At 46.6% G+C, this 23574-nt stretch overlaps 1 protein-coding gene across 1 annotated transcript in view; it reads left to right on the forward strand.

Moving 5' to 3' along the window:
• Positions 1–1486: 1486 nt before the first annotated feature.
• The window catches only part of Rftn1 (raftlin, lipid raft linker 1), a 188229-nt gene continuing 166141 nt past the window's right edge, over positions 1487–23574 (forward strand). Inside the window, exon 1 of the mRNA XM_051204191.1 lies at positions 1487–1568. The gene's annotated coding sequence lies outside the window, so the exon portion shown is untranslated. The remainder of the gene's footprint in view (positions 1569–23574) is intronic.

Consider the following 23574-nt stretch of genomic DNA (forward strand, 5'->3'; position numbering starts at 1 on the left):
TGCTTTTCTTATGTCGTGGGCACCCAGGGCTCTGGCCCATGAGAACCCTAATTTTCAGGTCTCAGGCAGATCTTTGGCATAAAGACCTCCTTTTGACTTTACAAACAAGCGTTCAACGCTAAGGGTAACCCTGGGTTTCAAGGCTAGGGGTTCTGGCTTTGGGGCAGCTGGGGATGGGAAAATGTGGACAGCTGTGGGGAGACATGCCAGGAAGTGGTGGGTGGAGAGAAAAAGGTGGAAAAGGACATACATGGGGGGGGGGAGTAGAAGACAGATGGCCCCAGGAAAGAAAATCCCAGAGAGGCTCTCACAAGAGGGGTCCCTGCAAGCAAGACAGTACTTCCTCCCCCTGGCGGGTGTTATTAGCACCAGACGGACCTCATTAAAACACAGGGCCCAGATCAGCCCTCCTCCGCACGCGCACGGCTCCACTGCCTCAGGACCCTTCTTTGCCCAACCAGAACAGGGTAATCAATTAGATCTCAGCCCCTTATGGTAATGATGATAATAACGATAATAGCTGAGTTACAGAGTGCTTCCAAGCATTTCCCATTTAATAATGCACAAGGAAGGGCTGCTTGGCAAATGAACAGGCCCGAAGTCACCCCAGTCACAGGGGAGTCAGGGCAGAAAGCAGAAATCCCTCCTGACCATTTGTCTCTAGCGCCCCTGCCCTCAAGCCCTGCACAGCCATCCTATTTCGTTTTACTGGCCACATGGAGACACTAGTTCACATCTTCTCTTTGATGTATGCAATTTTCTCTTCGAAGAACCCATCTTGTTAGGCTAAGATGACCCAATCCCCTCAAGATCTTTAACCCTTTGGATGCCTGGATAAGGTGGAGGGAAGAGAGGCTGAGGCCAGTGGCACTATTTCTTTCCCCAAGTAGTACTTGCCAAGAGATAAATCCAGCAGCACGTGCGCTGCTTGGGGACATTCCCACCTGTGGAATGGGTCGAGATTGGACCTCTTTCCAGCTTTCCTCCCCACCCTGGCCATCGGCATGTTGATGGCAGTCGCCGCCTTTCCATCATGTTGGCTGGCATCCTGGCGCTCTCCAAAGCGGGTTCCAGAGCCCGGGGTGGGGGTGGGGGTGGGCGTGTGTGTGGGGGGTGTTGCAGAGCGCTGACGGCGCACGGGGCCGACGGGTCTCTCGCGTCTGCCTGCCAGGGGCCGCTCGGCTTCCCCAAGAAGATGCAGCGCAGCATATTTTGCACATGAGTTCAGAGGAAGAGGAAGTGTAGCGGGCGGACGCGCGGCGGCGGCGGCGGCGGCAGCGCGGGGTAGGGTGGGTGGGGTGGGGGCGGCGGGGCTGCAGTCGGAGCGCGCAGGGCGCAGGGCGCAGCGAGCGGGAGCGCGGCGGCCACTGGCTCCGGGGAGGAACCCGCGCGGCCAGCGCCCGAGGGACCCGCGACGCGCGAGCGGCCGCGCCCCGCGCTCTGCCCCCACCCCCGGGGCCCCGTCGTCCGCGCGCCGCCCTGCTCTGCATGGCACAAACTTTCATCCCGGGACGCAGCACGCTGTCTCCGGGAGCCCGCGCCACGGTCGCCGCCGCTGGTCCCAAGAGGTAGGTGGGCGTGCGGCGAGGTGGCGCGCAGGGCCTCGGTCGCAGTTCCGCGCTCCTGATCCTGGTGAGAGGGCGACAGCTCCTCATGGCACCTCTGGACTCTGGAACTGCCAGGCGAGCCCCCGGTCCAGGTCTAATGGGGATGGGGATCGATCGATGGGACGCCAGGTTCTGGGTCAACTTTCTTTTTTCTGTTTTGGTTTTGTTTTTTGGTGAAGAGGGGGAAACAAAATAAAATAAAGCACGCGAGTGCGCTGGGGAGACAGAGGGTCAGTTCGTCTGCTGGGGGTCATGGGCTCCGCAGTCGCGGGAACTACTGGGAGGACGCGGAGGGACGCTAGGAGGCTACAGGTGGGCTGGGACCGGAGACTGTGGGTACCGGGCTCGGAGCAGATGGGAGCTACCACCACCCACGTGCTCCCGGGGAGGTGGGCTCGACCCAGAGCAGAGGCGAGCGACTCTGGAAAGCTGGCGGGCCAGGCGCGGAGACTCGGTGAAGATTCTGGGAGTCGAGTCTCTGGCACCAGAAACGGGTGTTACCCCCACGTCTGAAAGGGATTTTTCTTGCCTTGTCCTTACACACTCCCAGGCACGGGCACATCAGGGTGGGCATGGCTTCTGGGCCGGGAGGAGGTGTGTGTATTTCAGCAAGCCTGACTGTCAGCCAAGGGCTTCAGGTCCGCGCTGGGCACCGCTATCTTTGGAGGCCAGAATCGAGCAAGGGCAGGGTTAGCCTCGCGCCTGCTCCCTGCTGCCTCTTGGCTGCAGGCTCTCAGCTGCCCCCTGTGGGCTGTGGACGGTGTCAGTGAGTTTGCTTAGGGGCTTACAAACAAAAACTGTTTCTTGTGTTTTAAAGAGGCTGGCGCCGATCTCTGTATGTGAGGGGCTGCCCATCTGCACAGCAGCAGCACCTTCTTGTCTATACAGGCAAACGGTCAGAACAGGTGTCTCCCAAGCCCTACCATGGAGTGTCATCTCAGGATAAGCCTTTTCCAGGAAGGAGGCCCGGGTGTAATGTGAGCGGCCTGCAAGTTCATGGGTAGAGCCGCTGAACCCAATATTCCTAATTTACCTTCGGGTCAGCTGAATTAGGGGGAAGTTCAAGTGAGCCACCCTCAGGGGTGGTGCGTGAATCAGTGTAACCCAGCGTGAGCTGGCACACTCTTCTGCTATCTGTAGGGGTTTCATGAGGCCTGAGCAAATTCCAGCCCCGAGCTGGGAGCCTTCCTGTGCCAGCATCTGTGGGGCACGACACCGGCTTGTTTTGTCCTTTGTCCTTCTCACATCATGGACAAGGGGCAAATGAAGTGGATTGTGCAGTCAGCTAATGGATTTGGTGCAGGAACTGAAATAGAATAAATTGGGGGTACAAGTCAGTGATTTCTTTCTATCTGGAACACGAATTTTTGGCTTGATTTCAAGTAATTGCTTTGTCTGTAGGGAAATAGGCCTGTTTGTAGGGAAACAGGAGTTCCCGCAAAGCTACCTGTGCTCCTCCATGGTCCACTTACAAAAGAGCCGAAGCTGTGTGGTCCTATGGCTTGGTGGCCCTGGATGCTTTACCATGGTCTCCCTATGTAGCCCTGGCTGGTCTGGATGGCTCAGTGTGTAGACCAGGATGGCCTCAGACTTACAGTGATCCTTCTTCCGAGTGCTGGAATTAGGATCTGCTCCACCACAGCCAGCCATCCCCCACTAAAGGGGACAAACAAAAGTTACCATTTAGTGAAGTTGCAACAGGGACCATACAAATATGTAGCTGGGCACAATAGCATTCTCCTGTAATCTCAGAATTCAGAAGGTAGAGGAGGCTGGAGAAATTTGAGTTTGAGGCCAGATCCTCATGTAGACTTTGTAACATTTTGCCTTATTGACTGTATTGCACATCTAGCCATCATCTGTCTATCTCGTGTGGTGCTGTGTGTATTTTTAAAATAACTCACGGTCTTAGTGCAGAGTCACTTGTAACTATGTCAAACTTATATTTCATCAGTGCTCAATATGTGTTCTTAGGGTAACACACGCCTGCACATGGTTTTGATATATGTATGCACCTTATCAAGACAGGGAATATACCATCAACCTGGGTTTCTTCATGGTCGCCACTAGTCAGCTCCAGCCCTAACTTTCCAGTGGCAACCTCTGCTCTGTCTTATCATGGATTAGTTTAGCCTGTGCTCTGGATGACAAATACTCGGATTTCTACAGTACTGAGTAAAGTTTCTTTTTCACTCAGTAATTCCATTTTGTAACTGTCGAGTTGTGTTCAGAAGGTATGTGTGTGTGTGTGTGTGTGTGTGTGTGTGTGTGTGTGTGTGTGTGATGAAATTTGTTTGCATATCTCCCTGTTCCTGGATACGTGGGTTATAGCCAGGATTTTTTGTTAGTTGTTGGTTATTGTGAAAAACAGTGCTATGAATATTTGTGCATTTGTACTCAAGTTCTTAGGGACATAGTTCCCATTCTTAAGGATAAATATCCATGTCACAGAAGAGGTGTGTTTAGTGTATAGAGGAAATTGCTGGAACTTTTTCTAGTGTAGAGAGTCCATTTTACACTCCTTTAAAGAGTATAAATTTGATTCTGGAGATCATATCACAGTGACATTTTCCTAGCTCTAAATGAGGGTGATTAATTAGATTATTGTTGTCCTGGGACTAGAGGGCAGTTTCTTCTGGGACTAGTGGGGCACTCCTGGATGTGTGTTTATAGGCAGAAGGGCCTATAAGAGGCAGGCCCTAAATCTGTCACCTAACAGGTTTAATTTTTATTGTAATGTTTGTGTGTGTGTGTGTGTGTGGTGTGTGTGAGTGTGATGTGTGTGAGTGTGTGTGTGTGATGTATGTGTGTGGTGTATATGTGTGAGTGTGTGTGTGTGGTGTGTGTGAGTGTGGTATGTGTTTGTGGTGTGTGTGATGTGTGTATGTGGTGTATGTGTGGTATGTGTGTGAGTGTGGTGTGTGTATGATATGTGTGTGTGGTGTGTGTGTGTGTGTGGTATGTGTGATGGATGTGTGTGGTGTGTATGTGTGATGTGTGTGTGTGAATGTGTGGTGTGTGTGTGTATGTGTGAGTGTGGGCATGTTCATATCATAGGTGTGTTTGGGAGGCCAGAGGATAAATTTGGGGGTCTGTACTCAGCAACTGTCTGTTCGCAGGTGCACATACCAGCTGGCCTTTGGGCCTCTGAGTGTCTCATTCCTTTAGCTCCCACTGCCCTAAGAGCACTGGGGTTATAGCTTTGGTGTGTCTTCCGTTTGAACTCAGGTCCTCTCTCTTGCCTAGCAAACACTTGAATCGCTGAGCCATCTCCCCTGCCCTAAGTGGATTTAGAATTAAATTATTGCAAATGATAAGATGAATGCTGTCATTAGAGGACTTCTGGGAGAGTAAACCCTAGACTATGAAAGATGTGTTGAGTGCTTGCTATAGAAAGGAAGAAAGAAAGACCGAAGGTCCACAGAACCCCAGTGCACTTCTGCCTAGACTCCCGAGGGATTCTGGGTCATGGGTGTGCTGACAGGAACTTGGTGGAGGTGAGGTGCCCTTTGGAGTTCGCCATGGAGAGCATTTTCTGTGGGAGGCAGGACACAGTTAGAATAAGTCAGTGCAGGGCAACTTGGCCTTTTTTTGTGAGACACAGTCCCGGTACACCCATCTCATTACTGAGAAGGGGGCGTGGCCTCCCAGAGACCTTCACCATAGTCCCTCTCAGCAGGACCTGAAGCAGGGCTGACTTAGTGCTGTCCGGAGACAGGAAGTATGGCTCTCTGGTGAAAGAGGGTAAAATGTTTTCGTGTCCCTCAGAGTGTCTCAGTACTGACCCAGTGTCTCAGGGGACAGATGACTCACACGAAGTCTTGAGACACTGAAAAGGGTCTGTGGCTCTGTCATTTATGGAACCACAGTAACCATCCGTGAGGGGACTGAGCTGCCAGTCTGGGTGATTGTGTGGTCTTTGGAGGTTGATGGAGGATGCTGGGAGGCCACCCTGCCATGGGGGGTGGCTATGAACTGTTTAGATCCAGAACAACTTTGCTGAATCAAACTTCATTGTAGAAGCCCCGTCATTATTAACAAAACATTAGGTGTTACCCTAGTTGCCAGGTGCTGCTTAGGATCTTTCTTGTGTCACCTGAGTCTTCAGGAGAGGTAGGTGCCGACACTATTTGCTTTCAGCCTGGAGGAAAGCAAAGCTCCGAAGGTCCACAAGCACTGGGTTTATCTTACTTTGTTTCTGAAACCTTTAGGGGAGGGACTGTAGCATCAGGGCTAGTGAATACAGAATCTTCTGGAAGTGCAGTTCATAATACATGAAGACATAGTGTAATAGAAGTGTTACTGAAGTCGTCAGAACAAAATGACAGGAAATGACACTCTGAACTCACTTCCTTTAACATTGTGAGTACCTTTGTCTCACAGGCATAGCGTTTTGACACAATTGGGCCGTGTAGAGCTCTGACTTTGAAGGTTGGTATGGTGACACATACCTGTGATCTTAGCATTTAGGATCTGTAGGTAGGAAGAAGGTGACTTCAAGGCCAGCTTGAGCTATAGAAGAGAGCCCCTGACTCAAAGAGTAAAATAAGGGCCAGCAAGATAGCTCAGCAGGCAAGGGGCTTGCTCAAAAGCTTGATGACATGAGTTCAGTTCTCGGAGCTCAGGTGGAAGGAGAGACCTGACTCCTGGAAATTGTCCTCTGACCTTCATGAGCATTCCTTGGCACAAGTGCACATGTGTATATAACACATGCATGCATGTGCACACACACACACAGGCACACACACACACACACACACACAGAGACAGAGCTTTTGTTGTTGTTTTGTCTTGTGTTTGGAGACAGGGTAACTTCCTCTGTAGACCAGGCTGGCCTCATACTCAGAGATCCATTTGCCTTAGCCTCCTGACTGCTATGGAGTTAAAGGTGTGCACCTCCACACCTGCGTTTTGTTTTTAAAAAGTGAAAGGTATTGGTCAGTTGGGGTTGTGATTTTTATTGAGTGACTGGAATACAGTAGCCACTAGCCACGGGTAACTGTCAGAATTGTCTTTAAATGAACCTAAGCTGGATAAAACCAGACTGCACTTCTGTGGGAGTGCTAGCCACGTTCAAGTGTCAAAGCCACATGTGGCCACTGTGCTGTCTGCCCCTGCTGTGAGCTCCCTCCCTCCCAGGGAGGGGCAGTCACACTGTGCTCTGCACATTTCTTAACCCTTCAGTTGAGAACTGGCTCCAGGGATAGTAGTGACTTGGGCTCTGTTTACTGACAAAGATGCATGTTGGCAGGCTTTCCTTTTATGTTTACTCTGGAGGATTTTGGCGGCGGCAGTGGGAGGGGGTATTTATAACATTCATTTTTTGACATAGATTCCAGTTTCTCTTTTCCCCTGGGTCCCCAAAGGGGCTTTTCATTATCATCATTGCATATTTTATCAAGATGTATTTTCTTGAAGGATCAGTGCAGCAGGCGGTCCCTTCTTGAGTCCTGTTAATTCCTCGCTCTCCAAACAAGAATCTGGTGCAGCTTTTAAGTATGCATCTGTGTAAATTACGCCTTACCTGGGCTGAATTCACAAAGGGAAATCCCTCTCAGTGGGCCAGAACCAAAGAGCTAGGAGCTCAGGTTACATTCTCTAGGGACAGCTGTCTGCCACAGCTGAGGCAGAGACCTTGTCTGTGGGGGCAGAGCAGCGATGATGGAGAGGGCCAGGGACTCTGGTTGTCCCCATTATTCAGTGGCTCTTACCTCTTATGGGGGGGGGGAATCAAAGGAAAGGGGAAAGGGTCCGGCTGTTCACTGGCAGATTCAAACAAACTGTGCTTGTCGCTGCGTGAGGGGCTGACCAGCTTATCTGCTTCATAAACCTAGATCAAAGGTTTCCACACTTTCAGTCAGGAACTGACAACTTTCTCTGGCTCCTCCACATCAAATGCCCCCGGTTACTAGCCCTAAATTGCCTCAGAGTCAGCATGGGAGCTTTGCAGAGGATGCTCAGCTTCTGCTGTTGTTGTTGTGTGTGTACACAAAGCACCTGCTTCCTACCTCACCTTGTGCTGGGGACTAAGATTCAGGGTTTGGATCTGAGGTGCTGTGGTCACTGTTGTCCATGACGTTGGGCGGGAAGAAATTTGGGGTGGTGGGGATTACAGAATGGTTAATAGAATGTGTCAAGTCCACATTCCAGACATATAAAGTACAGATCCATTGATTTAAATCCTGTCTCAATATAGAAAGGGGTTGTGTGGCCTGGCAGTGATCCCAGCCCTTGGGTGTTAGAGGCAGGTGAATCTCTGAGTTCAAGGCAAACCTGAACTACAGAGTGAGTTCCATGACAGCCAGGGCTAAAAAATGGGAGGGTGGATTCTATGTGTGTATATATCTTCTGATATCTTGTAATTACCCTTTGCAGTGTGATATATCAACCTATGTCAGGCTACAGAGACTTTTTATAATGGATAATAAACATTAGTACTGAAGGTTGACACTTGCCTGTCTACCCCATGGTGTAATGGATGGGACTCAGGCCCTTGTGTTTGAGAGGCAAATGCTCTACCACTGAGCCATGGTCCAGTGCCCCTGAGTAATGTTTATGCTCTTCATTCTACATGCCTGTCTTTGTGTAGCTATCAGTGTACAAGCAGACGTTTCATTTGTTTCTATTCACAGATTAAAAACAAACAAACAAACAAACAAAACCAAATTGTTTCCAGGGTTCCCTTGAAGTAGGGGCATCAGGGTTTCAGTAGGCACTCTGGCTCCTGTGCCCGCATGGTCAAACCCTAGGTTAGACTGTTAAGAAATTGAACTTGGGCTGAAGAGATGGCTCAGTGGGTAGAGACACTTGTCAATAAGCCTGATGACCTGAGTTGGATCCCTAGGGCTAAAGCATTTACCATAATTGCTTAAGTATTAGTAAAAACTCAGGAGTCAGAGATTGAGATAAAAGAACTAAATACAAAGAAGAGCGGAGGAACAATTGGATGACCCTACTCTCCACATTTCCCAGATCCAGACACCTGTGAATCTTTCCAAGCCTTTCCTTCTTCCTCCGGGTCCCTCTATCTTCCTCTGAGTCAGCCAGAAAACTCTACGATCCATACTGATCAACTGAATACGAACTCTGCCTACCAAACCAAGGCCTGACTCCACTGGGGATCTCAGAGTGAAAACAAAAACCAATTCCTACTTTGTCTACATAAAAAGAAAGGGTTTAAACTCTAACATAATCAACAATTATCAAGTAAGAAATCCATGTACAATGTCCATCTATCCTTTCTTGATGAGTCCTAAGTTTTGTATCTCATTTGCTTTCTATAATAACTAATGGAAACTGTAGCTATAACTGTGTGTCCTTCCACTCCATCAGATACCCGAGAAGGATATAATATTACCCGAGAGAAAGCAATTTCCAAAACTATAGACATGACAGAGACATCTGGCGACATGGAAGTCACTCCAAGGTTCCTCTGCAACTTTGGGGCATCCATCTTTGGCCTACAGGCCTAGAATATCTGACATACTGGTTTGTGAAGCAGGCAAAGTTGGGCAGTCTCCTTCTTTTATGTTCTGCCTGTCCAATTTGGACAGCATACCGTCAGTTATTGAGGCAAGGGCAAGTTTTGCTCAGTGGCTAACTGCCACAATGAAAGCAAACTCCAAATGGAGGTTCTTCCATGCCCATCCGTCATCCTCCTTTTGAAGTAACTGGAACTTCCAGGGACAGACATGTCTTGCTGTCATGAAAAGCTCTCTGCTATTAACACATTTTAAATGCCTTTGTCCGTAGATCTCTGATATGTTTGAAGACCGTCTATTTAAAAATGTATGTTTGACCTTGAAAACATACCTAACATAACTAACTATAAGTTTGCTAGTTATAGATGACTAACTACTTACCTGTATTTCTTTTTTACCCTAAATCGCTTTTAAGGTCTAGAACTTTACATTAACATTTCAAATACAATGCATAGGAACAATACCTTAAACAAGAATAGTATATAAAAATATTTTAAACAAGAGTAGAAACATAATACAGTATAGCAAAAATAACCTTAAATTTATATCAATATACAAAAATCCATACCAATGTAAAATATTTGAGACTAGTAGTTGCTTTTTTAGTTTAAAAGTAGATTCAACAATCTACCCTTTTATGCTATCATTTCTATATCCTCGTTTTTCTTTTCAGAAAGAGATCCCTGGAGCTAGTCTCCTTTCCTTAGTTTTCTCCCTGACTATGACCAATAACAACTTGCAACCAACGCCCAAATGATGATAATCATCCATAATCCACCAAATGACCAAAACCACCCACCCATTTCTTGGGAATATGGGCACCTGTGATACTTTGAATGTATTTGGCCCCTATAATCCCATAATCTCATAGGGAATGGCACTGTTAGGAGGCGTGGCTTTGTTGGAACGTGTATGACCTTGTTGGAGGAAGTGTGTCACTCTGGGGGTGGGATTTGAAGTTTCCTATCCTCAGGGTACCACCTGATGTATCAGTGGACTTACTGTTGCCTCTGAGTAAAGATATAGGGCTGTCAGCTCCAGCACCACGTCTGCCTGCATGTCTGCCTGCATGCTGCCATGCTGCCTGGCATGATGATAATGGACTGAACCTCTGAACTGTCAGGAAGCCACCTCAATTAAATGTTTAATTTGTAAGAGTTGCTATGGCATGGTAGTGTCTTTTTCCAGCAATAGAAATTCTAGCTAAGACAGTGTCCTGTTCTTAAGATTACTTTCTGTTGTCTGGGGTTATGGCATCCTTGGGGACCCTGAGGAAATTGAGATAATGGTGAAATCCTGGGAAAGCTGGGCTTGTCCAGTCTTGATGTTATGGGAAGGCGCAGGCCTTGTCTAAAGTCCTTGGTTGGAGTAGTCTATGAGGCTGAACATATTCGTTAACTGTCTTGAAATTGTCCTGAGCCATTTGTAGTCCAAAGCTTATCTTTGGGGGTGTTTGTCAGCTTACTGATATTAGCACATTCAAAACAAAATCATTGTTGTGTGCCCCATCCTTCTTCAAAGGTCACTGTCAGGAGTGGCCACAGTTCACTGCAGAAAACTTAAACATTTTAAATGTCATAGGCAGCAGATCTTGGAGAGGTTAAGGGACCACAAACAATACATCCGGGGTACACACATTTAGTTCCTAGTTATCTGCTTCAGACTCAAGCCTGAAACCATATATAGGAAGCTAGATGAAGCCTATTCCTAGAATTAGTTAGTACTCTATGTGATCATTAATATCATCACAGTAAGTTTAAGTGTCTCTGTGTGTGTGTGTGTGTATATATATATATATATATATATATATATATATATATATATATACACATATATAAGATTTATATATACACATATCTCTCTATATGTACATATCTATGTGTGTATATATATATGTGTGTGCATGTGTATACAAATTTAAAATTTTGAGATAATATTTATACCTTAAGAAAAGTTTTAAAGAGTCAAAATAAAACCAAAGGATTATGAGATTAGTGACAAAAGAATAGTCCCTTAAGTTTTGTTTTACTTCTATCCTATACCAGGCAGCTCTTCTGAAATGAGACAGAGGTCTTTGGATTTTTCTTTTACAAGCATACGTGGGTTTAGAGAAGGAGAGAGCCGCTCTCTCACACCAAAGCCAGATTTAAGTTTTAAATGAACGGGGACTACAAAAGATAATTTGTCTTATATGTCTATAGAGAACAGCAGAAATAAACATTTGGGAAGATCTCTGAGATTTTATCCTGTTGGAAGTGTACTATACCATTAGGTCAGTTTACTCTTTTTCTTGGGACATTTTCTCTGGATAATTCTCCCTTCTTCAGATGTCTCATTTGTCCAGTGGTCTTCAGATTCCTTAGTTGTCTTAATTGTATGCTTTTAATCCTGCAAAGACAAAAACAAAACCCTTCTCCAATCCTAAGTTGGGAGTTTCCCTTTTTGGCATCTTTTAAATCAGTGTAGATTGAAAGGCCATGCTGTTTGATGAACTAATCAAGAGGCCTTTCCTAATTAAGAGAGATCTTGTGTTTAAATCTAATATTTATCAGTTGTGATGGTATCCATAGCTTTTCTTCTTCTGTGGAAACAAAAGGAAAACCTCTTCCCCAACGTAACACATAGCCTGGCTTCCATTCTGAGGTCAACACACACAGGCTGACTTAATTCGGTAGTTTTTCTGCTATCCAGTGTGTCTCTTCGGCTGTCATTCCTTCCTGTTTAGCCTTACAAAAATTTGAAGGTAATGAAGCATTGTGCAAATCTATCTCTTGGACCTTTATTACCACTGTCTAATATTAAGTGTATCTTTTAAAGTGCTGTTTTAAAGTGTTTCTATAACTGCTTGTCCTGTAGGATTATGTGGTTTATCTGTAATGTGCTTTATCTTTAATATGCAAGAAAAAACCTGTTTCATTTTACTAGAGACACATGCTGGAGCTTGTCAGTCTTAATTTGCACAGGCATTCCCATAATGCTCATAATTTCTAATAAAAGTATAAATACAGTATCAGCCTTTTCAGAACTCAAAACAGTTGCCCATTGTAATCCTGCATATGTACCTATGGTATGGTTCACATACATTAATTTTCCAAACTCTGCAAAATGAAACACATCCATTTGCCAAATTTCTCTGAGTACCTTTTGGGTTACTTCCTGCAGGTAGTGGAGTTTGGTTATACAAAACACAAGTAGGGTATTTGCTTAGAAGGTCCTTGGCTTGTTGTCAGGTGTTAGAGAAATCTTTCTTCAAACATTTGCCATTAACATGGTGTTTCTTAGGATATTCTGAGGCTTTTAGCACATTCCTACAGTATAACTGGTTGATTTCATTATTACCTTTTGTCAGAGGGCCTGGTATGTATTATATACAAGGGATAATTTCTCTTTCTGATTATTTATTGTATTTGAATAAGTAACAAAGTTAATTCGAAATCATCTGGAATTCATTCAGTGGTTTAAATATGTAAAAACAAAAAAAAATCTCTTTCTGCATATAGAGAGTCAATAACCATATTAAGAGGTTCTGGAAAATCTAATGATAACATGAAAATAGCATATGTCTGACTTTTGAACAGAATCACAAGGCCTAGGGCCACTTTACTTAACTTTCCTGATGTGTGGTCTTTCTTTCCCGATTATTTGCACCAGTATACAATGTAGGGTCTCCAGACATTGATGGTCTCCATACAATGTACTGAAGGATCCAATCAATTTTCCTTAAAAACTGAAGTCTCTTGCTTTTGAGATATTTGTTACTATTATCTCCCACCAAAATTACTATAAGCTCTTTGCCAGTGTTCACTTTCTGTCCATAATGAGGCAATTTCAGCGTTAGTGAGGGGTGCCAGGACTTTTACTGGGTCTCTACCTACTAATTGGTGAAGTATTAATTATCCCTTAAGAGTCAGTTCAGAAATCTTATCTACATAGGTCTTTAATTTTTTATTTTGTTTAAGTGGCACAAATATCTATTCTAGAATATTATCTTCTCTCTGCATAAGAATTCATTTGGGAGAATGCGTAGAAGGTAAAATAACCAGAATACAATCAAGCTGTGGATCCAAATGATTCACATGTGAATCCAGTAATTTCTTTTCTACCAAGGCCAATTCCCTTTAAGCCTCAGCTGATAATTTTCTTGAACTATTTAAGTCCTTATCACCTTCTAAGATTTGAAATAAATTACTTAATGCTTGAGTGGTTAATCCAGTTGTGAGCTGTAGCCAGTTACTATCTCCCAGCAATTTTTGAAAATCATTACTAGTTTGTAATTGATCTCTTCTGATTTGTACTTTCTGTGGTTGAATTTATTTTTTTAATACCTCTATCTTATAGCTTAAGTAATCAGTAGCATCCTCTCTTTGTATTTTTTTTCCTTTTCAAACATTTCCCCCCCACCCACTAAGGTATCTGAGTCTAAATAAGCTAGTAGGATATCATCCATATAATGGTAAATTATAGATTGAGGAAACTTTATGAATTATTTCCAATGGCTGTTGTACAAAATGTCATCTCAGGGTTGGGATGTTTAACATCCCTTGTGGAATAATTTTCCACGTATACCTTTTAACAGGCTGGGAATTTTTAGGTACTGTGGAGCCAAATTTTTCTCTCTCCTGTTCTTGTAAAAGTATAGTAAGAAAGCAGTCTTTTAGAGCATCATTATAATAGGCCATCCTTTAGGTAACAGAGAAAGCAAGGCTAAGAGGTGATCATTGCTGAATCACCTTATTTGTGACCTTGAATCTCTTACCATTCTCCATTTCCAGGTTTATTTTAAATGACAAATATTGGAGAGCTCCGAGGCCTGGTCCAGCCTTCAATATATTGAGCATTTAGCTCCTGTACCAGCTGTCCTGGTGCCTGCAAATTTCCTGATATCAACAGCCTTTGCCCCACCTAGATAGGTTTGTAAGTAACCACGTTAAGGGTAAGGCTGTTGGTACCTTTGACAGATCAGCAGCTGTTGTGCCTGTGGGCAACCTGAAAGGCTGTTGATTGTTCTTTTAAAAATACCTTTCAGTATTTTTCTGAGATGCATACTTTGGTGTATGGTTTGTTTCTGAGATTGGAGGAATGTTAGTCTGGGTTTCCCATAAATTCATTGCTATATGAACCACCTATAGCCTTACTTTCCCTGCTTGTCCTCAACCTGTCTTGCAGCTTTAAGATAAAGTTCCAGTCTGTAGAAGCTGAATATTTACCTCCTGAAGAGGGCAATCTGGATGCCAAGATTCTGATGACATTACTGTCACACCCGTGCCTGTGTCAAGTAAAACATCCATTACAATGCCATTTATTTGTATTTTTAGCCTTAGTCTTTTGGTCTGTGATCATTTATACTTGTTTTATGGTCTGTGATGAAAATTCTGTTGTATCTACTGAAGCTCTTCTGTCATCCAGAGTAGTATGGTTTTTCACAACGGGCATTAAGTCTTTTGATTTGCGCTGTGGAAGAGTTTCTCCACTGCTGACAGGAGATGATTGAACCAAATTTGCCATTGAGACCTGAAGCCAAGAAGCCCTCCAAGGCATTTCCCAGCGGCAAATGGTTATCTTGTCTGTCCCTTGTTGATCTGTATTCATTAGTCCAATGCTGACCTTTGCCACACCTTCTACATATTTCAGAAGGCTGGGGCCTTCTGCTTGGATTGTCTCTAGGGAAAAAAAAATATTTTCAGGAATCTCTTGCCTACAACCCCCTTTCAGACCTTGTTTACTACAATTAAAACATTTTACCTTTTGACTTTTCTATAATTTTTAGACATCACTTCTCCTATCCAAGTATCATCATAAGTGCAGGATCCTCTTTTGGATTCATTCATCTGTTGGCGCTGATCTTGCCTTTAAGGATCTAATTATCCTTTTGTGTTCTAAATGAGTATTTTCAAAAGCCAAAGATTCAATTATTATTTGTCTAACTTCTGGATCTGATGTCATTCTATTTACAGCAGAAGTCAATCTTTGCAAAAACAATAACAACAACAAACCAAACAAAACAAAAACAAACAAACAAAAACCCCAAAAAACAATCAGTAATTTTTTTGGGAGCGATTATCAACAAGTATCCCCAAAACAAGAGACTTCAGTTTATAAGGAGAATTAATTGGACTCTTCCTCACATTGTGCAGGAACACCGATTTCTGGAGCTCTTACATTCTATACTGAAGCAAATAAACTGGGAAAGGCTGGTTGTAAGTCAGGAAATTAAGTAAAGTGACCCTAAGCCCTTCTGACTCTGTTCTCATGTTATCATCAGATTTTTCCAGAACCTCTTAGTATACTTACCTAACTCCCCCTTCAGAATTCTCGGGTGCCCCACCAGATCTGCTGCTGGTGATAGCAAAGGCAGAACTGTGTGAAGGTAGCCAGCTGTGGCCGTGGTAATTGACGTGTGTGTGTGTGTGTGTGTGTGTGTGTGTGTGTGTGTGTGTGTGTAGGGGGGATGTGCCCAAGCAGCTGGACTAGCTCTGCTTGGCCCAGGTGCTTGTGCCAGGCCACTTGGGGGCTACCTGAGAGGGGAGCAGTGGTTGTTCTTAGGAAGCCAAGGCAGGTGCTTTTGCCATGCTGAAGGGGGAGGGAGGGGCCTGAGCAGCAAGGGGAAACGGGGGGGGGGGGGGGCAGAGGGGAAGGAGAAGCCAGGTAGCTAGCACTTGGTGTGGGAGGACAATAGGGCTGTCTGAATGACAGGCTGGCTCAGGTGACTGCTGAGCGGGTGGGTGGCTGTGACTGCACTTTTGGGAACTGGTGCTTGCAGCTGCTGTGGGGAGATGGCAATAGGAAAAGCTGTGACCCTCAGTGGTGGGAGAGTGGTGGCTTTAAAAGCTGTCACCACACATTAAACACCAGATAAAGCTTTTACCTTAATTGTTCTATTGTTAATAAAAACCCAGGAATCAGAAATTGAGATAAAAACCTGATAAGTCCAAAGAACAGTGGAGGAACAGTCGGATGACCCTCTCTCTCCACATTTCCCAGATCCAGAAGCCTGTGAATCTCTTCAAGCTCTTCCTTCTTCCTCTCTGTGTCCTATCTTCCTCTGAGTTGCCGGAAAACCCTATGGTCCATTTTGGCTAGCTGAATGTGAACTCTGACCTCCAAACATAGGTTTGACTCCACTGATGGTCTCGGAGTGACAAGAAGAACCGATTCCTGCAATTATCCCTTGATATGCATATGCATACTGTGGCATGTGCCACCCTCCAGCAAATACGGTGCATTAATATAATAATAAAAAGAATAATATAAAAGGTAAAGTGAAGCAAACCTCAAGACCATATTTCAGAGATCCCTCTCTGTGCTTTGGTATCTCTGTAGCTTTATTATTGGGGCTGAGCTGCTGCTAACTGCTCCACTGGCGTTGCCCTTGGATGGATGAACAATTACTGAGTGTCTTTGAGAAGACCACTGTCACAGAGGAGTGGGGTGCTACCGAAGGTCTAGACTGCACACCAGCTGGGTACTTTGCATACCCAAGGCAGTGGTTAGCTCTCTTCTGGCCTTTTAGGGCAGGCTGCCGTAGCCTTCTTCAGACCGCTGGCCCAGGCCACCCACAGGTTCCCTTTCCTGCCTTTAGACCAGAACTTGGACTTGGCTTTTCTTCAGCTCTCCTGAGTCAGCTGGTCCCCCAGTTCCTGACATCACAGTCAAATGATTTACATTTCCCTAACTTCAGTTCCCCGGGGTGGGGGAACTTCCAGCTCAACCCATGCTTACCGATACGGTTGGACATCGCAGACCATGCCTGGCCTCCCACAGGTCGTGTTCTATCACAAACTGCAATTTGTTTACAGTTGTACCCCCATGCCTGGGCCACCGCTCCTTACCCTGGGGACTGCCCTGCCACCTCCTTTGTGATGTTGCTTGCGTGTTACATCTGGGTGACGCCTTCCCTTCAATGCCACCTCCTTCCCCTTATGATTGCTGTCCTCTCTGTCTGTGTTCTTTTTTCCACTTGACATACTTCGAAGACTGAATTTCATCATTTTTCTTTATGTCTATTTTTGTGCTCTTGAAGGTACGGTCCATGAAAGGAAGTGATGTCTGAACATCTCCTGGGGAGATGCAAGCATCTGCTCACTCGAGATATGGTACCAATATAGACCAAAGTATCATTCCACCCAAGGCTAGCTTTGTGAACTGGTTATTCTATTGGGCTTCCTTACAGAGAGAGCATGGGTAAGGAGTTAGTTACAAGGGTGTGCTCCCTGAAGTCCACACCACCCAGCATGGATGACAAACTTCTCCATGGCTGCAGAGATGGAGTCTCTGCTTCAGCTAACTAACCCTGTATTCTGTGATCTCCCTGACACATACAATTGGGGCAGAAAGTGTAGGAATCCCGTATTTCTGAGAGTCATCTACAGGCCCTGTCTTGATGGTCACTCGCACACAGTCATAGCTGTTCTGTAGAAGATGGTGATGGCTGTTAACTGGAGGACAGTGCTCTACAGAATTTGGCTGTCTGGTCTTATTTGGGCATGGGTAACACTTAGGAAGCAGCTTGTCTAAAGTGATGCTCAACATGTTTGTTAGAATGGTTCGGAGGCAGTCCTGCTGGACCCACAGTAAGGTAAGGACAGCGGTTTATTTTATTTCGTATCCTTTGGCTGGACTGAGTGCCTGTTTCTTTGCTCCAAAGCCAGTCTTGCCACAGATGCTTTTCTAGTGGGATTGACTTTGAAATTGTCAGCCTTCTGAGTACAGCAGATTGCCCTCCATAGTATGTGTGGGCTTCACTCATCAGTTGAAGAATTTAATAGAAAACACCAAGGACTCCAAGCAGGAAGAAATTCTGCATTTGGACAGACTTTGCCTTAAGACTGCAACATTGGTGAGCCTGGAGGCCAGGCCTGTAATGTCAGCATTTCTGGAGACTGAGGCAGGAATGTCACATGTTCAGGTTCAGCCTAGGCTACAAGTGAGTTCAGGGTCAACCTGGGTACTGTGGAATGCTATCTTCTGAGCATAGCAGCTGTTTTGATTTGATTTGAAGACACAGCCTCAAGATTGGGCCTGTTGACATTTCATTATTTTAAACATAATTCTTTATTGATTCTTTGGAAATTTCACATTTCCCACCCCAATCCCACTTACCTCCCAGATGCTCCATATCTGCCCTTCACCTTTGAAGTTCCCTGCCCCCCCCATGCTAAATTAAAAACAAAACAGACAAACAAAAGCCCACCTTGCTCTTCCATCTTTCCAACACCACTTCATCCATCCTGGAGGCATTAGGCGCTGCCTGGTATCACACAGTATACCCCTTTTGTCCAATCAGCCCCACCTGCAAAATGTTCATTATAATGAGTCATTGGTCCAGTGCCAGGCCTCTGGCTTCTGGTACACCATCATCTCTGGACTGTTCTCAGACATCCTGTTGCTCTGAGTCATGGAGATTCTGAGGTTATGGGTCCACAGGACCAGTCCCGTGGCTCACTCAAGCAGGTCATAGATGGGGCAGATGGTAAGGGTGGGCCCAGGATGTGGGTTTGGGTGGTAGCTGAGCTGATTAGTCTGGGCCACTGGGACCAACCCCTCAGACGAGAGGCAGAGCCAGCTCTCCTAGACCCATGCAATTGGGGACAGCTCTCCCATGCCTGTGGTGAAGGGTGTGGCCATCAGGCCCCAGTGAAGATGGAGGTTTCTGTCCTGCCTCGTCCCACAGCTGCTTTAGCCCCAAATAAACACACAGATGCTGTACAAAACTGTTGGCCTATGGCTAGGGCTTCTTATGGGCTAGCTTTGCCTTAATTGTTAACCCATTTCTATTAATCTAAGTGTTCTCACGTGGTCTCATCCTACTGGAGAAGGGTCCTTCCGCTGCTATATGGCATCTCCTTTCTGCCTTTGTCTCCCCAGCCTTCTCCTGGTGTGGTAACCCACCCATGCTTCCTGCCTGGTTACTGGCCAATCAGTGTTTTATTCATCAGCCAATACGAGAAACATATACACAGAAGGACATCCTCATCACCCAGTGCTGGGGTCAGCTCTCCAGTGGGGGGTGGTGCTAGCTTTGCTGCTGCAGTGTCCAGTGAGGGGCAGAACCAAGTATTTCAGGGCCAGTGAGGGACAGGGCTGGCTCAGCCCAGGCCTGGATTTCAACTTGCTTGATTCCTGTAATATCAGCCGTGGACATCAACCCAGACATTGATGCTGTTGGGTCATGGACCCAGACATGGTTCACAGCAGCAGCCCAGGCCATGTCCCCTGTGGCTTTGCAGGCCACTTAGACTGGCATGGCCCCCTCAGCAGTGTGGCCCTCAGACACCAACATGGCCCCTGGAGGCATCAGACCCCTGGCTTTGGCACGGCCTTCAGTAGTATCAGGAGCCATGAACATCAACTCAGACCCTGGCTGTGGTAGGACCACAAACATGGCCCTCAGCAGCAGCCCTGGCCAGGACGACAACATGGCCCCAGATGGCAGCACAGGGCACTCAGATTTGGTGTGTTCCTGGTGACCACATTGGCTGCGTGGCCCTCAGGTCATGTTGACATTTCTTTACTGGGGAATATCTCCATTAGACCTTCACTTGGATTCTACCCACTTCATCCTCTCCATCCCTCCCCATTCCCAGCTGCATGTAATTCTGCCCTGGCTGGGTGTGCTAAAATCTATAGAGTGTGGAAGGTTAGCTGGGTGGGAACTCCAGCCTTAGAGCTTTGGGAAAGTTATTGCTGGAGTGATTGATTGTACAGAATTGTGGCTGTTTGGGGGTCACCCGCACCTCCTTAAGTAGGCCCAGTAAACTCAGTGTTTCACCAAGCTGGATATGGGTGGGTGGGATGGTTACTTAGGTCTGTGTTGGTGCTGTGTGGAGAGGAACAGAGGCTCATAGTTGCTGTAGTTGTTTGTTTTTGTTTATTATTCTTTACTTTTTTAGGTCTTTTGGGGTCTGCCACTCAGCTCCCAAACAAATCACACACTTGGAGGCTTTTTTTTTTTTCCTTATAAATGCCCAGTCTTAGCTTGGCATGTTTCTCACCAGCTTATCTTAACTTAAATTATCCCGACTACATTTTGCCTCTGGGATTTTTCCTTTTCTTACTTCTGTATATCTTTTACTTTCATTCTTACTCTGTGTCTGGTGGGGTGGCTGGCAGGGTGGCTGGATGGCTGGGTGGCTGGCAGGGTGGCTGGGTGGCTGGCAGGGTGGCTGGGTGGCTGGGTGGCTGGCAGGATGGGTGGGTGGGTGGGTGGGTGGCTGGGTGGCTGGGTGGCTGGCAGGGTGGGTGGGTGGCTGGGTGGTTGGCCCCTGACTTCCCCCTCTCCTTGTTCTATCTTGCTCCTTCTTTTTCTTCCCGGATTTCCCCTCCTATTTATTCTCTCTGCCTGCCAGCCCCGCCTGTCCTTTCTCCTGCCTTGTTATTGGCAGTTCAGCTCTTTATTAGACCAATCAGGTGTTTTAGACAGGCAAAGAATCACAGCTTCACAGAGTCAAACAAATGCAACATAAAAGAATGTAACACGTCTTTGCATCATTTAAAAAAATGTTTCAGAGCACAAGCAAATGTAACACACCTTAAAATAGGATTCCACAACTCTAGGAAAAGTCCATGAAACATCAGATACCTCAGTGAGACTCTATCTTAAAGAGTAGAAAGAGGACTTTTTGCTGGGGATGTATTGACTGATGGCTTACGCTGGGATTGGAGTACTACAGCATCAGCTCTTCTGGAGCTCTGGCTGCCTAGCTTGTCCTGGAATGTTGGGACTGTTTGGCTCCCACAAGCCAATGAGCCAACTCCTTAAAATAAATCTTTCCTTTCTCTCCCTCTCTGTCCCCTTCTTTCTCTTTCTGACACACACACACACACACACACACACACACACACACACACACACTCACACACACTCACACACACCTTCCCATCCCATAGCCTACTGGTTTTCAGTCTGATAATGCTGGCTATATCTTAAGGCTATATCTTAAGGGAATGGTTACAAGTTGTGTTTCAGGGGACAAAGGGTCCGCAGTGTGAGGGCTCTAGTTGTACACCAGCAAACCACTGCTTAGCCTTACTTAAGTTGAGGTCGTGGTCCCCAGTGAGGCACTGGGCTGGAGAGGGGAAGGCAGCCAGGCCAGGCCTCCAGGCTGTGTCTGTTCACTCTCTGTGTCTCTTCCCTGGAACTGGAGCTCAGTCCGCAGAGGCTGGTGAGGGAGGTTTGAAGGCTGAGAAGGTTGCTTCCTGCAAAGCTTCGCGGAATGGCAAGTGCGCTTGACTAAAGAAGCATCTTCCAGTTCTGGCCCCAAGGCCAGATGTGATTGAGTGTGGTGCAAGACAGGTGGGCCCTGTGGGATGAGCCTGGCTGTTTCCAGGGCAGTGTGGCCACCACAGATGCCAGGGGAGGACAGGCCCTCTAGTCAAGCTGTCTCTTTCTCTTTGGAGTGCATTCTACAGTGGTAGGAACGCTCCAGGTCTGAGGAGTCACGTGAGGAGGGGAAGATTTCACCAAGCAGGATCATTTATGGCAAGAAGGGCTACGGTTGCTAAGAGGGTGATGGTGGCATGCATGTATATCTTTGACCTCATGCAATAATGCCATGTGTTGGGACTCCAGATTTTATGGTCAGCAACAGTGAAGTCACTCACAGGGTGAGAGGCCAAAGCACAGCTTTATATTTTTTAAGGGAACCCAGCAGTATCTATGAGACACCCTTTCTGCATGGGACTGTTCACTTGATGTCACATCACTGAACTCTGGAGCGGTTGCTAAGGAAATCACTGTGGAACAGAAAATCGGGATGGTGGCCTCCAGTGTGACTTTGGCGTTTGAGAAGCTGGGTGGCATCTAGCTTGTAGGAAGAGTCAGTAAGTAATTGGCATTACTTAGGAAGGGACAGATTTCTTCCCTTCCAGTATAGATGTGCTATATTCCCAAAGGGTCTAGTTATGAGGCTAGACACATTAAGTTGTTTGAGTTTCCAGCAGTTAGCAAATGGTCCTATTAGGAATGCTTGTAGCCTAGGGCCGCCATTCAAAACGGAGAGAAACGGTAAGGACACTTCCCCCAACCAGTGTCGGGAAGGCAGAATCTCTGCCTGCCCTGTGATACTGTGGCTATCACATAAAGGGTGAACGTGAGGCAGGGCCCGCAGGACAGAGGGAAGGTCGGGGCGCAGGGCCTGTGGCCCAAATGTTATCTTTCTGCAAAGGGTTAAATGTGGGAGGCGAATAAGGTGAAAGGTCTGCCTTTGCTGAGCTCAGGTGGGGCATGGGGCTCTTTCCCACCTGAAGTGCTCTATAGTTAGAATGACAAGAGAAGAGGGAACCAGGAGGGAGGCCCAGGATAGCAATCCCTTGGTAGGGCTGCTGCATTGGGAGGATGGCAGAGGAGCCCAGGCGGGGTGGGGGTGGGGGTGGGGGTGGGGGGTGACTGGGATTGGCTGAGCTGGCGATGGCAGCAGAGCTGAGATGGTGGGTGACACATTGGCACGGGGCTAGGGCAGAAGTGTGTGGTTTCTTTTGTAATAGGAACACCCTGGAATTAGTTACCTTTTGTTGTGTAACCAATTTGCTCCCAAACCTTGGCAGCCATGGTGTTCCACAGGGTGGCCCGTCATACAGGAGCGGGGCTTTCAGTTAAACTTGGGTCAGGCACCTAGGAATGTGTAGCGGATTGTTCTCAAACTCAGGCAAACACTCATCATCTCATAGGGCTCTGTGAATGGGGGCCACAGAAGGGACTTACCAGGTGGCTGACTCAGTGTCTGCCCTGAGGTTAGGGACAGGGAGCTAGAGTGTAGCTCAGTGGCAGAACACTTCCTGGATGGCAGAGGGTCCTGGCTCCACCCCCAGCATCCCAAGCAAAACAAGAAAGATGCTGGCTAGGCAGAAGGTGACTGTGTTCTGAAGGGGACCACCCCTCTTGGTGACACCGACTTGATGTTGGCTGTGGGGAGGGGCCGCTCAGTTCCTTGCCATGGGGACATGCCAGAGGGCTGGCCTGCGTCTTTACAGCATGATGGCTGTGCTGTGCACACTGAATGACTGAGAGCAAGATGCTGCCCTGGTTCCACAGCCCAGCCTCCCAAGGCAAGTGCTGTCATTTCTGCAGTAGCAATGGGCTCCAGGGGCAGCTGTGTGCCGGGTGAGGAGGGAGCCCAAAAGGAGAGTCACTGAGGGACCATCTGGGGGCTAGTTGTGATTTCCTTATGGTTTCCAGTGGGAAGAAAAACGCACGCTCAATACAGAATACCTACAATCTCACCCACGATTGCGTGCCCCCAAAGGAATGTTCTAGATCGAGAGAGGATAATGTGGATCTTATGCACAAATAAGGAGGTCCCTCAAGTACCGGTGCCACGTAATCATACCTTCATGATTGTTCTTGCCTTTGGCCTGGCCCATCTTCCTTTTATCTGTTAGACTGTGCTTGCCAGACACCACCAACCAGCACCACTGGGTGAGGTGACAGGCTTCAGGTCTTCATTGGTATTTCTTGTTTGAAAGAGATGTGGTTTCCTAATTGGGGTCCC

Source organism: Phodopus roborovskii, unplaced genomic scaffold (genome assembly GCF_943737965.1).
Source record: "Phodopus roborovskii unplaced genomic scaffold, PHOROB, whole genome shotgun sequence".
Lineage (NCBI taxonomy): Eukaryota > Metazoa > Chordata > Mammalia > Rodentia > Cricetidae > Phodopus > Phodopus roborovskii.